Below are 15,873 nucleotides of genomic sequence, written 5' to 3' on the forward strand. Positions count from 1 at the left end.
GAAAGGAGAGTCTGAGCAGAGGGAAGGGGATATAGAGCAGAGTTTCACAACCATAATAATATTAATGTCCTCATTTGTGTAGCAGTGATGGTCAGGTATACCAGTGAAGGACAAGGGGCCCTAATCTGATTACATCCATAAGGAAGCTAAATGGATTTAAGTTTCTAAACGAGATCCTATTCCACCCTGTTTGTGTGCTTGAGAAACATCAATGCAGAAAAAGAAAAAAGAAAAAGAAAAAAAAGAAGAAAAATGCTGACTGCTTTGTATGACTTAATCTTAAATGTGTTACAAAACAAGGCATTTTAACATCTTTCAGAAACTTGAGAAGGATGAAATAGGATCATGCTTAATATCTAAGGTTCATGTTGGCACCTAATAGATGGATTCAGATCTGGCTGAAAGTCTCCTTAGTAAACAAAAGATGACAGCAGTTCACCCTCTTCTGGAGATTAATCAACTCATTTCAGCAATGAATCTATTTTTAAGGACCCCAAAAAGGAATGTGAGAAAATAGCCCATCTTATTATTTCAGTCACTAATTACACATAATGTCCAGAACATTAATTATTGCTCTTTCATTTTTGGTTTCAAATGTCTATTCTTTAGAGTATATCATAATGCTGTATTACCTACAGTAATTCAGTCTTTTTGTCTCCCCTTTGCAGATTTCTAGTAACAGTATTGTTATAAGTGACTGCAATATTCCATAATCCTTGATTCAGTTTCCCAGAATTTAGGTAAGACTGCTAGATCCCAATTATAACAACATAATACCTCTCTTTTATGAGTGGTTCTGCTTAGGAGTGATTTTTTTTCATAAAATTACTGTCAGAGGACAAAAAATATCTTACAAAAACTTAACAGTTGTATCTTCATACCATGTGCTTTGGTTTCAAGGTTGTTACACATATTAACACTTTTTTTACCACCATTATTTTATTAGCTTAACTATAGGCACTTGTATTAAACTAAGTATAGCCATTAAGTATAGCCACATATAGGTACTTGTATTTTAGTATAGTAGAACCAAATTCACTGAAATAAAATAAATCAAATGTTGATACTTTATTTCATGCAGCCAGAAATGGGTCCCTTGGCTTCATATGCATTTAAACATTCAGATACATACCTTGGAATATTACATTTCAAATTTGTTTTTATGCTTTATATTGCAGTTACTGAATTAAACACACAAGTTAAATCATATTTCATTTCAGATAATATTTCTCCTCCCTCCCCCCAAAACAAAAAACAAGAAATTTAAACCCAGACTGCAACTCAATCCAAAACCTTTTTGATTTTCAAGTTGCCAACTAGTTGTTCCAGAGGTGGCAGTCTTTTTCCGGAATAAGGACCACGATGCCCCAGAGATCTGTAAACACTACAAAATCAGGAACTATGGTCTTGATTTGATTAGCATACATGAGCAGGACAGGGAACCAGGGGAAGTAATAAAAATCAGAGCTTGTTATGACCAAAGTTATCAACAAATTATAGTTTAACCTTTAGTTTTAAACTCCAGAGGAGGATAAATCTATTACCCCAAAGTAGAACAAATATGTTAAGAATACTTTATATAGGAGAAAAATGTCATTCCACAAACTTTTTTGTTTACTTTCCATGAACAACTCTTTTATGGTTGTATGGTTTTAAAAACTGCCCATTATAAATATTATTAGAAGTTGAACACTGGCAACTCACTTCATATTTGATCAAACCTAATCACAACCTTTTTGGCAAGCACACATTTTTCCTTTTGCTGAACATCCAAAAGTCACCATTCTCTCCTACTCAAAGTAAATGACATGGTATCTTCTCTCTCTCTCTCTCTCTCTCTCTCACACACACACACACACACACACACACACACACACACACACACCTATATGACATCTTTTCATTCATACACACAGACACATACATGCACACATGCACATACTCAGGGGTAGATGTGGGGGTGTCCTGCCATACAGTTGCACCCTCCTTTGATTCCTGCTCCACCAAGAGTTTAAAACCAACTGCCTGACACTGGCAGCTGCATTTCTATTCAGGCAGCAGTGAGAGAGTCAATTGATTTAATGGATCATTATAATCTGTCTGACTCCTCCTAATTTCTTCATGACATAGGTGTTAAACACATTCTATCCTTTTCAAGGTCTTGATATTCCACTAACCAAAGTATCCTTTCTTCTGCATTTCTGCTGGTAATCTAGCTCCTATTTCACTGCTCTGCACACTGTCTTTAACTCATTAACTCAAGTGTGGAAATGTTAACTCAGGTGAACATTGACTAAGGTGTGGAAATAATTTTCAGTAAAGCATTGAACGCACTCTTAAGATGCTCAAGAAGGCTAGATTTTATTTTATGAAACTGAAAAAAGGGATATGCATCTTATTTTCATAGCAACAGGATGAATGAAACAGCATGTTTTGATTATTTTTTCATAGTCTGTTATGTTTTTTATACAAAATATATGATATAGTAAATTATTGCACATTACAATAAAGTTATATTTGTTCGTGAGTTGATCTTATACTGAATAATATAGCCCTCTGGCCCTAGGATATTAGTGAAGCCTATAGTTTTTTTTCAACTGATGAAAAACGTGGAGCATTATGTGATGATGTATCACATCGGCCTTTTCAAAGTCCTAGATCCACCCATATGTGCACACTCACACACATACACAACATGAAAAAAGGTGTCTCCTGTAACATACATAGCAACTTAAGGTGAATAATGGACAGATCAAATGTTGATACAATAATCAAATAACACTGTTTTGGGGAAATAGTTGGCTCCCAATACTGGTTCCCAAAAATAGTTCCATTTATTGTATCACCACTTGATCTGTCCATTGTCCATCTTATGTTGGTATGTTACAGGACTCAACTTTTCTGTGTCTTTTCAAATGGACTGATCTATCTAGCTTGTTTCAGTTAAAGCCAAAGGTTTGGCAGTTAAAGTTTCTAACCCTGAAGATTTGAGTTTTTCTTCACCCTAAACAAGGAACAGTTTAAAGAGAAGCACTAAGAGTAATGATAAATGAATTGCAGTAAGAGGGATAACAAAGCGCTGCACTAGCTACAGAAAAATCAGTGAGGCAGGAGTAGCCAAATATTGATCGTTGTCTAAAACTAGATCCCAAAAAGTGTATCTGTGCTTGGCAGTCAGAGGCTATCAGAAAGGTCCAGGATGGATTGGAGATATGTTCATTTGGGCCTAGACGAGAAGAAATTCAGAACAAATGAGATAAATAGGAAAATGAAGAGAAGAGGAGCCCTGTAGCCATCAGAAGAAATGAAACCATGGACTGACTGATAATTATGTTGGAGAAAGAATTAATTGTACATAAGCTGATCAGGCAAGAAGCAGAAAGCATTTAGAGCAATAAAGCAGAGGTTGGCAATGTTTTTGGACACAATGCCAATGTTGACCTGCAACCTTGACTTGTAAGATCTTGGCATGCCAGGGGCAGACAGCAGGGGAGCTGCAAGGGGTCCAATCCTTGTTAGGGCAACATGGACCCAGTCCCTCCCCTGCTGTCTGCCCCAAGGCACACATGCCAAGCAAAATGCCTTCTCACGCCACACTCTGGCACCTGTGCTGGGGGTTGCCTACCCTTGTGATAAGGGACCATTCTACATGTTTGGTGAGGAAAGAGAGGGAAGACAAAATATATTGCAATTACTCAAGTAATTTTTGGAACTGAACATTCAGCTTGAAGTTCTGATGGAAATGGACAAGTCATACATCCTGAAAATTGTGGTTATATAGTTTTCGACTGTATGTAGGTGATACTTCTACTTTGCCTCATTGCTGCTGATGTCTTTTATTTTGGTTATATAGTAATATGAAAATGCAATTTCAGGACATATCACTTGCATGCTGTATAATTTGTTAAAGTAACTGCTCTGGGCCAGAAAGCATGAAATGTTTCTATTTTGTCTTTTTAATACTCTTTGAAATTTCTAAACATTTTCTGTAATGGGCTCACTTTTTACAAATTTGTTTACTTTCAAAAAGCTAGAAATAGCAGTAACTTAAGCAGTTTATTACTCTGGGTATCTAACCATTATTGGTATATCAATCTTTTTCTGCTTCCACATTATAACTTGGATATGCTACTACTAACTATGAGGAGACAATCTCTTTTTTTTTTTTTTTGTCCTTGTCTGGCTTCAAAAGACAAATGCAGAGTTATCTTTGCCTGAAATATTTCTGTGCATGAATTTTATTTTGTCTTTTCTTGCAATGCTGTGACCTTGTTTGTTGTACAGTGTTATATATTGCTTTGGTTTTTGTTTTGTGCACAACCAATTCCCATATCTTACATTTATCGTATGTGATTTAGACAATTTTTATGTTCACTCTGTAAAGGCTTTATATCTTACATTGTTTAGTATTTAACTAGATTTTTAAACTAAATGGATGCCTTTTAGAAATACCATAAAGAAATAATGGCATTGATTCCTTATTGACATACAAGGCTGACCTCAAATTAATCTAGATGAAGAAAGTGGTATACTTTCTTTGTTTGGCATGTTTCAACTCTTTAACATGTTGTAGTTGCACATTTAGACCCTGATTCAGCAAGAAATGTCAATATGTGCTTACATTTAATCATGTTAGTCAATCCCTACTCATTAAGGAATTGAAGCACTTATGTTTCTGAATCTGGGCCTTCACACATTTCAAGGTAATGATTGGAGAATTTGTTATTGTTTCTTATCTTGTGGGTTGTTTGTATGTTATTGTAAGACACTTCGAGTCTTTCTGGATTGAATAGGATATAAATCTAAATAATAATTACAAATAGTAATAACAATTAATGTTCTCTGCTGAGGCTTAAATAATTCCTGATGGACAGACAGTAGTCTAGCAAATACTCAGCAACTTAAAATTCACTTCTCCAGGAGGCTGATATTGTACTGCCGCAGCTGGATTTATAAGAGGGGACTTTGCGAGCTAAAAGAACCACACCCTTGTCAAGTCATGTGCTCAGAAATGTTTAAATGCCCCTTCCATAGAAGAGGCCTGCATGTATGTTCAAATGCTATTAAATCAAACTTATCCTTGACAATAACTGAGTTATAAAAGATAAAATATTTTATTATAAGAAAAAGAGCAATTGCAAGGAATCAATAACCATAAGCTGAGTTACAGATATATATATATATATTATATATATTATATATATAATGAAGTGTATGTCTGTATGTATGTATGTTTGCTTATAAACTTGAGAATGGTTGTTCCTATCTACTCTAAACTTTCCAGAATCACTGAATACCACCCAAGGAAAATTATAGGTGGGTTGTTTTTTACTTGACCCTTTTGGGGGCTTCCAGTGACTGGGATTACTTCACTTCTCAGATAGTAAACTGGTACCAGTCCATTTTGGATGCAATAAATTCAGAATTCAGTTCAACTGTCATTATTATAAAATGAAGTATATGTCTGTAGGTATGTATGTATGTTCACTTATAACTCAAGAATGGCTGGTCCTATCTACTCTAAACCTTCCAAAAGCAGAGAATACTACCCAAAGAATATTATAGGCAGGTTATTTTTCACTAACCCTTTTTTGGGCTTCCAGTGACTGTTTAAGGAAACAATGCTTTTCACACAGTTATATGTGGCTTGCTCCAGAGCTGGTAGTCAAAAAGGGTTATATATACTGGTGCCAACTGGAAATACCGCAAACATTGTTTACAAAGAAGTTCTACAATAAAGATCATTCACTTGGATGTCATTTGAAATGTTGCTCCATGTTCAATATTAAATGTTAAATGTGTTGTACTATGTTCTTTCAAAATAAACAGTTTTTTTTACCTAAATATATTGTACTCAGTTATTTGAAAATAAACACTACAATTACAAAAATAATGACCCAGGCAAAGAACAGGTCCTTCAAATAGTATACAAATAAAGAAAAAAAGTTTCAGAGTGATCATTTTACCTTATCCTTGCAACTTAGCCCCAAGTTCAATGCAGCCCACCTCTTACTTCAACCAGGTAAAAAGCCACTGCTGCCTCTGACCTTCCTGTCAGGACTTCCTGAAACTTCTCCTGTCAGCATATCAGCCAACTGGCTGAGAGCCTAAAGTCATTTCCAATGCCCAGGAAAACTAAAGACAAACTTTTCCCCATGGCAAGATTTTTTAATTTACCATTTACATACATTATCCATTGGATTCTTGGGAACCCATACTATACATATAACTTCCTGTCTTGCAAAGCTATATTTTCAGACCAGAAGTCTTTCCTGCTCCAGTTATGACCAGGAGAATATTTATATCCTTTCATGTATAATGATTACTAATCCCATATCCTAAAGATACTGTCTCTCAATTTTCCCACTAAGAGAAATGTTCTTCCCTGGATAGCCTGACTAGCCAGGTGTCATTCTTGCGGGTCTCCTCTTTTAAAATCTAAGTTCATCATTGGTGGATGCTAAATCTCAATTATTACTTCTTTTAGACATTTAGATTCTGAGTCTTTCTCAGGTGTGAAACTCATTGTTTAGGGGGTGACACCTGCAAAATCATTATCACACTATGCAATTCTGGCCCTATCTAACATATAAGAAATCCATTTATATCACCATTCATATCAACTTAAAATCTAAGCACAGCTTAGTGCTACCTACACATAGAGACTACACATACACCAGATCAGTAAAATTCAAGAGAGGTGTTCCACAAATACCTCAAGATGTTGTGGGTTCATAACACCCACCCAAAGTGCTAAGGGATGGGGTGATGCCAGGATGACTCAACAGGAACACAGAGCCTCCAGAGTTCAACAAAAAAATAGCTTTTCTTCAGCTGATTTCAACAGAGCCCTTGAGAGAGTTAAAGGAACTTTGTATCGCCCTCAGCCAGGCCTTCCAGTTAATAGTTCCAAATGGAGTCACAGCATGGGGCAGAGGAGAAAAAAGTATCAAAGAGCTAATGACAATAGTACAGAAATAGTAGCCTTATTGTCATGCCCTGAAACCCCTCACACAAATGTAGGGAGATATTTTCAAATCTGCTAATGATAGTTAGACATCTAGCTGCCTTTGCCTTGGAGTTATATATCTTATTGCCCTATGTGCCTTCGTGCTTCTCCTTCAATCTCTTTTATTTGTCTTTGTTTGTTTGAAGGAACTCCATTCCCAGGAAGTTTATCTCCTCCTCAGGCTTCTAAGATGGAGGTTGCTGCAACCTTAGTTAATTTTCGTTTTCTTTTCTTTTTTTTAACATTGTTATAATTTATTACTTTGGCCAGTGATCAAAAGCAAAAGCAGTTGAAAAATATGAGTCTGTCCTCAGGGTAATTCTAGCCTAGTCATAGCTAGGAAGTGATAAACAATTAAAAGAGAAACTTGGAAAATGCTATGACTTTTGCCCAAGCAGAGGGTTAATGGACTCAGTGAACTGAGGTCAAACCTCTATATGCATAAGGAAGAAGGATATATGTCAAAGTTATATGAAGAATGCGCCCGCCGCTGTTCCAAAAGGCGTTCTCGGGCTGCTTTGGCTCGGGTGGCTGACCGGGTCTGCCCCGGTCCTGCGGGCGGCCCCCAGAGGATGCCCTGGGAGATGGTGGCAGACCCCCAAAACTCGCCAGCCACAGCCTTATCTGGACCCTCAGTGGTGGGGTTCCCCCTCGCCGCGGCCTCCAGTGCCGTCACGCCTTCGGCGGGCACTCACGGGGCTCCAACCTCCCCTATGCCCCGGCAAACTCCACCTTTGATCGTGGGTCTCTCAGTCTTTTCTAGCCAACCCCGCCTGGTCTCTTCCCTCATCCCCGACCAGCTTGACTCAATGTCTTAAGCTGGACTCTGGTCCGAGGACTGCAAGACCCGAGGTCCTGTTGCCCCTGCGGGCTTCCTCCCTGGCCTCCCTGCCGGCTGTCTCACTGGTTCCTTCACCGGTGTCCCAGCCGGCTCTTCCACTGGCTCTTCCACCGGCTCTGCAGCCAGTTCCTTCACCGACGTCCCTGCTGGCTTTTCCACCGGCTCCTGCCCCGGCGTCCCAGCCGGCTCTTCTACCGGCTCTGCAGCCAGTTCCTTCACTGGCGTCCCCACCGGCTTTTCCACCGGCTCCGCGACCAGTTCCCTCCCCCGTTCTCCTACTGGCTCTCACATCAGCTCCGCAGCTGGCTTTCTCATAGTTGCAGCTCTCGTCACTTTTGCTGCTCCCGGCGCTGCTGCAGCTTTCTCTGCCCGAGGCAGAGAAACCCTTTGCATGCCCGCTTGTGACCTCGGGCTTCCCTGCGGGCTCCGTCGTCTCCTGCAGCCTCCCGGCGCTGCACTTTATTCCCGCCAGGTGGCGTCTCTCGCTGATGTCACTCTCTCTCATCTGGATGTGAGCGCGGCTAACAAAATGCACGTGTGATTTCCTGGCGTGTGCTCCTCTGCTGTCCTCGGCTCCTGCAAGGGGTAAGTACGTGTTTCCTTTTTTGTTGGTTTTGGGCCAGGGTTTCCCTCTAGCCCCCGTGTCCCTGGGACATAACCCCTGCCCCCCTTAAGATGCCTTGGGGCGCTTCTTCATTCCTGTTTCGGGCCGTACCTGTGGGGTCGGTCCATCCCTTCACTTGATCTGCTTGGTCCCCGGTCTGGTCTTCGCCTCCGCACCTGGACAAGAAGTCTGCCACTGTATTAGTTTTTCCGGGTCGGTGTATTATGTGGAATTTATATGGTTGGAGTGCCAAGGCCCACCGGGTAATCCAGGCGTTATCGGTCTTGGCTGTGCTCAGCCACCTCAGCGGGGCATGGTCTGTTACCAGTTTAAACTCTCTGCCCATCAGGTAGTACCTAAAGTGGTCTACCGCCCATCCAATTGCCAGGCACTCGCGTTCTATAGTTGCGTACCTCTTCTCCGCTGGTTGCAGTTTGCGACTGGCGTATGCCACGGTTTTCTCATTTTCCCCTTCCTCCTGGGTGAGGACAGCACCCACCGCCATCTCTGAGGCGTCCGTCTGTAAAATAAAGGGTTTTCAGAAGTCAGGGGTGTGAATTATAACATCTTCGCACAATGCCCTTTTCAATCTTTCAAAACTTTGTGCCATCTCTCTGGTCCACTTTACGGCCCCTGTTTTCTGCCCTTTAAGCGTCTCCAATAAGGGTGTTGCCAGCTCTGCGAAGTGTGGTACGAACCGCCTGTAATAATTGGTTAACCCTAAAAATGATCGTAGCTGGCAGCAGTTTTGAGGGGCTGTAAAGTTGTGGATGGTTTCTACCTTGTTGGCTAGGGGGTTAATTGTGCCTCTGCCAACCAAGAACCCTAAATATTTTGTTCCTTTCTGGGCCAGGGCACATTTTCAGGGGTTTGCAGTTAGGCCGGTGCGCCTTAGTTCTGTAAGGATGGCTCGAAGTGCCTTCTTGTGCTGCTCCCAGGTCCGGGAGTATATGACTATGTCATCTATGTATGCCGCTGCGTACTCGGCGTGGGGTGCCAAGATCTGGTCCATCAGGCGTTGAAATGTTGCGGCGGCGCCATGTAATCCAGAGGGCATTCTGATGAACTCGTACAGTCCCCACGGGGTGCCGAACGCTGTCTTCTGCTGGTCTTCCTTGGCCACCGGAATCTGCCAATATCCCTTTGCCAGGTCAAGGGTCGATATATACCTGGCATCCCCTATCCTTTCTACCAACTCCGCCATGTGGGGCATGGGGAATGCGTCAAAAACTGCCATGGCGTTCAATCGTCTGTAATCCACACAAAGTCTTAGAGACCCGTCAGGCTTAGGCACCGGCACCAGCGGGCTCCTCCAGGGACTTCTTGAAGGCCGAATGACTCCTAGCTTTAACATTGAGTCACTCTCTCTTCGGACGGCTTCCAGAAGGTGGTGTGGAATGGGTTGCCACCTCTCCCTCACTATTGCCCTGGGCGGAGTTTTTATAGCGTGGAATGAGCCCCGAACCCAGCCGGGTTCCTCGCGGAATACCTCCCGGAACTCATTTATCAAGCTTTGGGCCTCTCTCCACTGAACAGAGGATAATTCCTCTCCTATCCTAACTGGGGTTCCCTCCAAAGAGGGCTCAGTCCCTCTTCCTAACCCTTGGGGTCCTAGGTCCTCGTTATCAGCCTCGGAAAAGGCCGCCCATCCTTCAGACTCCCGCCACTCCCATTGGAGGTTCACATGGTAGATTTGCTTTTCTCGAAGGTGTCCGGGCCTGTGCACCTCATAATCCACTGGTCCCACCCGTCGGAGAATTTCAAATGGCCCCTGCCATTGAGTTAGGAGCTTGCTCGTGGATGTGGGGAGCAGCACCAGGACTCTCTGCCCAGCTCGAATTCTCACTCTTTGACCCGGCGGTCATACTTTTCCTTTTGATGGGTTTGGGCTTCTCTTATGTTTTCCTGAGCTAGGTCCCGGGCCAACCTGATTCTCTGTCGGAACGCCTGTTGATACGTCTTTGGCTCTTGGGAGGGTCCTCCCTCCTGCTCCCACTCTTCTCTCAAGACCTGTAAGAGACCCTGCGGGCGAAGTCCCAACACTAGCTCAGACGGAGAGAACTTTGTGGAATCTTGAGGGGTGTCCCTGAGAGTAAACAGTACTAGAGGAAGGAGGAGATCCCACTTCCGGGGGTCTCCTTGTATGCATCGGCGCAATACCCGTTTTATCGTCCCGTTGAGGCGTTTCACCAACCCATTGGTTTGGGGATGGTAAACCGAGGTGCAGAGCTGTTTTATTTGGAGGGTCCGGCATACCACCCTCAAAACCCTGGACATGAAATTCTTTCCTTGATCCGTTAGTATCTCTTGCAGTATCCCCATTTGGGCTATCCATCTTATTAGCTCTTCTGCAATACGCAGGGCGGTTACGGTGCGCAGGGGGATTGCCTCCGGGTACCGGGTGGCGTAATCCACTATGACCAAGATGTATTTGTGGCCCGAGCTGCTGCTGGGAAGCGGGCCCACGATATCTAAGGCTATCCTTGAAAATGGGGTGTCTATAATGGGCATGGGCTGGAGGGGTGCCCGTGGAGGACGCTCGGTTCTCGTCTTTTGGCAGTTGGGGCAGGCTGCACACTGGCGGGCCACTTCCTCCCCCATCCCGGGCCAAAAAAACCACCTGCTCACCCTCACGAGGGTCTTGTCCTGGCCCAGATGTCTCCCTGTAGGACTCGCGTGAGCCAACTGCCAAATGGTCTGGCGGAATTGGGCAGGCACTACCAGCTGCGAGCCCTCGGCCTCCTCCCCCCTGTCCCCTTGTAGGCGATAAAGGAGGTGATTCCTTACCTTGAAGCGGGGATGCCCTTCAGGCGATAACATGGAGCTCCCTCTGGTACTTTGGGCCTGTTCTCGAAGCGCCCTGATTTCCTGATCCTCCTCTTGTGCCTCTCAGAACTGGAGGCTACTGGTAAAGTTGTTAATGTCTAATCCGTCCGTCTCGTCTGCCGACCCCTCGTTTTCTTCCATCTCACCCAACCAGCCTTCCCGGTTCTGAATCTTCCTACAGGCCACTTCCGTGTCCCTCACCCTATCCAGGACATTGTATACCGGTGTCCAGTCTCATCCCAGAAGCATCTCACATGCTAACTGAGGCACGACCCCCACCAGGAGTTCTCCCTGGTGCTCCATTACCCATAGGTGGACCCATTGGCGCTCAATTTGCTTGGCGTCCCCATGGAGGCAGGCTACCCTCACGGGCCGAGCCTTCCGCCGGCCTTGCGACTGCACCAAATCTGCCCTGACAAGGGATTGAGCACACCCTGAGTCCAGAGTAGCTTGCACGGGGCGACCTTCTACCCAAGCCTTGACAATGGGATGACTCCAGGCCACGTTCTCCCCGCCGACCACATAGCTGCAGTCCATCAGCTCGCTGAGCTCTGGGCCTCTCTGCCTCTCAGTTGGGGCCCTTGATCTGTTGTCCGGGATCCAGCGTTCCATGGCCTGGCTTGGGCATTCCCTAGAAAAATGGCCATTCTGCCCACACCGGAAATACACAGTATCTTTGGTAGCCCCCTGGCCAGGCGGACACCGGCGCTCCGGCTCTCTTGGGGCTGCCATCGAGGGTCCCAGGCTCCTTCTCTCCCTGGGGTAGTTGGCCTCTGAGGCAGTAAAAGCCTCTGCCAATTTTAGAGCTTCTTCGCAGGTCTGCGGGGTATGTTGTCGGACCCAGCGTTGTGTCCGCTCTTCTTAATCGTTCTGAAACTGTTCGAGGATGATCTGGTCTGCCAATGACTCTCTATCCTGCCCCGCTGGGCTTACCCACTTATCCAGCAGATCCCACAGAAGCTGCAGCAGCAGTCTCGGTCGTTTCTCCTCAGGTCCCTTCTTGGCCCGGAACTGGCAGCGATAGTGCTCGGGGTTAATTTCCGATCTGTATAGGATGGCTTCCTTCACCAGCTCATAATCCTGGGCGTCATCCCTTGAGAGGGCCCGATAGGCAGCTTGAGCCTTGCCAACTACTAAGGCTCCCAGCTGGCTGGCCCAATATCTCTTGTCGAGCCTGGTCATGAGGGCGTGCCATTCGAACGCCTCGATATACGCCTCCGGGTCATCGTCCTTAGTCATTTTAGGCATTTTGAAGGATGCCAAACTGTGTTGGAGCCAATCCTGTTGCCGGTCTAGCATTTGTTGCTGAGAGTTCAGGATCTGGGTCAAAGCCTGTAGGTTCTGTCCGAGGACATAAGCAGGGCCTATAGCCGCGGCCTGCATGCTAGCGTAGGTTGCAAGGTCGGGGTCCTCCATGATCCCACCTCTGTCACCACGTTGTGCCGGCCGCTGTTCCAAAAGGCGTTCTCAGGCTGCTTTGGCTCGGGTGGCTGACCGGGTCTGCCCCGGTCCTGCGGGCGGCCCCCAGAGGGTGCCCCGGAAGATGGTGGCAGACCCCCAAAACTCGCCAGCCACGGCCTTATCTGGACCCTCAGTGGTGGGGTTCCCCCTCGCCGCGGCCTCCAGTGCCGTCATGCCTTCGGCAGGCACTCACGGGGCTCCAACCTTCCCTACACCCCAGCCAACGCTACCTTTGATCATGGGTCTCTCAGTCTCTTCTAGCCAACCCCACCTGGTCCCTTCCTTTGTCCCCGACCAGCTTGACTCAATGTCTTAAGCTGGACTCCGGTCCGAGGAGTGCGAGACCCGAAGTCCTGTTGCCCCTGTGGGCTTCCTCCCCGGCCTCCCTGCCGGCTCTCTCACCGATTCCTTCACCGGCTTCCCTGCCGGCTCTTGCACCGGCGTCCCAGCCGGCTCTCCCAACGGTTCCTTCACCGGCGTCCCAGCCGGCTCTTGCACCAGCTCCACAGCCAGTTCCTTCACCGGCATCCCAGCCGGCTCTTCCACCAGCTCCACAGCCGATCCCTTCACTGGCGTCCCAGCTGGCTCTTCCACCGGCTCTTCCACCGGCTCCACAGCCGGTTCCTTCACCGATGTCCCTGCTGGCTTTTCCACCGGCTCCTGCCCCGGCGTCCCAGCTGGCTCTTCCACCGGCTCTTCCACCAGCTCCACAGCCGGTTCCTTCGCTGGCGTCCCTGCCGGCTTTTCCACCGGCTCCATGACCGGTTCCTTCACCGGCATCCCTGCCGGCTTTTCCACCGGCTCCATGACCGGTTCCCTCCCCCACTCTCCTACCGGCTCTCTCGTCGGCTCCGCAGCTGGCGTTCTCGTAGCTGCGGCTCTCGCCACTTTCACCGCTCCCGGCACTGCTGCAACTTTCTCTGCCCGAGGCAGAGAAACCCCATGCATGCCCACTTGTGACCTCAGGCTTCCCCGCAGGCTCCGTCATCTCCTACAGCCTCCTGGCGCTGCTCCCGGGGCCGCATTTTATTCCCGCTGGATGGCGTCTCTTGCTGACGTCACCCGCTCTCAGCTGGATGTGAGCGCGGCTAACAAAACGCACGTGTGATTTCCCGGCATGTGCTCCTCTGCTGTCCTCGGCTCCTGCAAGGGGTAAGTACATGTTTCCTTTTTCGTTGGTTTTGGACCAGGGTTTCCCTCTAGCCCCAGTGTCCCTGGGACAAAGAACAAATAATCTAAAGGCAGCCACATTTTCCAAAAGTTTTTCTGTGGGAAAATATTTCCAAGAATAGCCAGCAAAAGCCTAATACACTTTGCATCTGTACAAGTTGGAATCAAGAAGAAGGAAGAGAAGGTATGGGAGCCTCTGATATCACATAATGAGATGTAGCCATCAGCAATGCAGAAGAATGCCAAACAATCAAATGTCCAATCAGCCATATGGCCAATCAACTGTGTGTTGCCTTCCATTGTTTCTGCTGTGCAATTTTCTTTCCATCTCAAAGTTCTGCAAAGAATTCTTGCTCCATTTTGATCAGGAAATCTCTTATGAGAACTTGAAAAGAATAGCTTTCTCAGTTCCATTATACATAAACAAAGAACATTAAAATGTAATCAAGGGCCATGGAGAGAGTTAGCTTTTAACTGCTTTAACAAGAGAAGGAGAAAGTGACCCTCAGTGGGAGCATCTACACGTGCATTAACACACTTTAGTTAATGTGCAACAAATCTAGTACCTCTTGGCATTTACACGTATACATTTTTGTACAGGGACGCACCAGAGATCTGGTACATTGGAACAGTCTGCATACACTGTACTGCAGAGCATGAAGTTGTATAAGCAGTGAAATGCATGTCAGCATGCACAAAATGGTGGCAGTGCACTTTTGAACTAAAGCACCTCCAATGTGTTTTAGTTCAAAAGTGCTCCACCACCATTTTCTCAGCACTGACCCACATTTCAGTACTTATACAACTGCACATGCTGCAGTGCCAGGCAAATTTCAAAGTGCCCACCATGGTAGTGCATGCATGTATACAAATGCCCTCCATCGTGAGGTACAAGGAAAATGTGTATTACCCTGTCTTAATGTGCATTTACTAAACAGCATGGTTTTTAAGTAATGCTTAATATGCATTAGCCTATTGCAATGCACATTAACTAAAAAACACATTTTTGTGACTGATACTTTAATGCGCATTACAATAGGTTAATAAGCATTAAAGCACACATGTAGATGTGCCCAGTAATGTGTAGTAGCTTTTACAAATGAGCTAAATCACTGTATACTTATTCATAGATTCATAGATTCATAGATGCTAGGGTCAGAAGGGACCTCAATAGATCATCGAGTCCGACCCCCTGCATAGGCAGGAAGGAGTGCTGGGTCTAGATGACCCCAGCTAGATGCTTATCTAACCTCCTCTTGAAGACCCCCAGGGTAGGGGAGAGCACCACCTCCCTTGGGAGCCCGTTCCAGACCTTGGCCACTCGAACTGTGAAGAAGTTCTTCCTAATGTCCAATCTAAATCTGCTCTCTGCTAGCTTGTGGCCATTATTTCTTGTAACCCCCGGGGTTGCCTTGGTGAATAAATACTCACCAATTCCCTTCTGTACCCCCGTGATGAACTTATAGGCAGCCACAAGGTCGCGCCTCAACCTTCTCTTGTGGAGGCTGAAAAGGTCCAGGTTCTCTAGTCTCTCCTCGTAGGGCTTGGTCTGCAAGCCCTTAACCATATGAGTGGCCCTTCTCTGGACCCTCTCCAGGTTATCCGCATCCCTCTTGAAGTGCGGTGTCCAGAATTGCACGCAGTACTCCAACTGCAGTCTGACCAGTGCCCGATAGAGGGGAAGTATCACCTCTTTGGATCTATTCATCATGCATCTGCTGATGCACAATAAAGTGCCATTAGCTTTTCTGATGGCTTCGTCACACTGCCAACTCATGTTCATCTTGGAGTCAACTAGGACTCCAAGATCCCTTTCCACTTCTGTGCCACCCAGCAGGTCATTTCCTAGGCAGTAGGTGTGCTGGACATTTTTCCTCCCTAGGTGCAACACTTTGCATTTCTCCTTGTTGAATTGCATTCTGTTGTTTTCTGCCCAGTTGTCCAACCTGTCCAGGTCTGCTT

This window comes from Alligator mississippiensis, chromosome 2, assembly GCF_030867095.1.
Source record: "Alligator mississippiensis isolate rAllMis1 chromosome 2, rAllMis1, whole genome shotgun sequence".
Lineage (NCBI taxonomy): Eukaryota > Metazoa > Chordata > Crocodylia > Alligatoridae > Alligator > Alligator mississippiensis.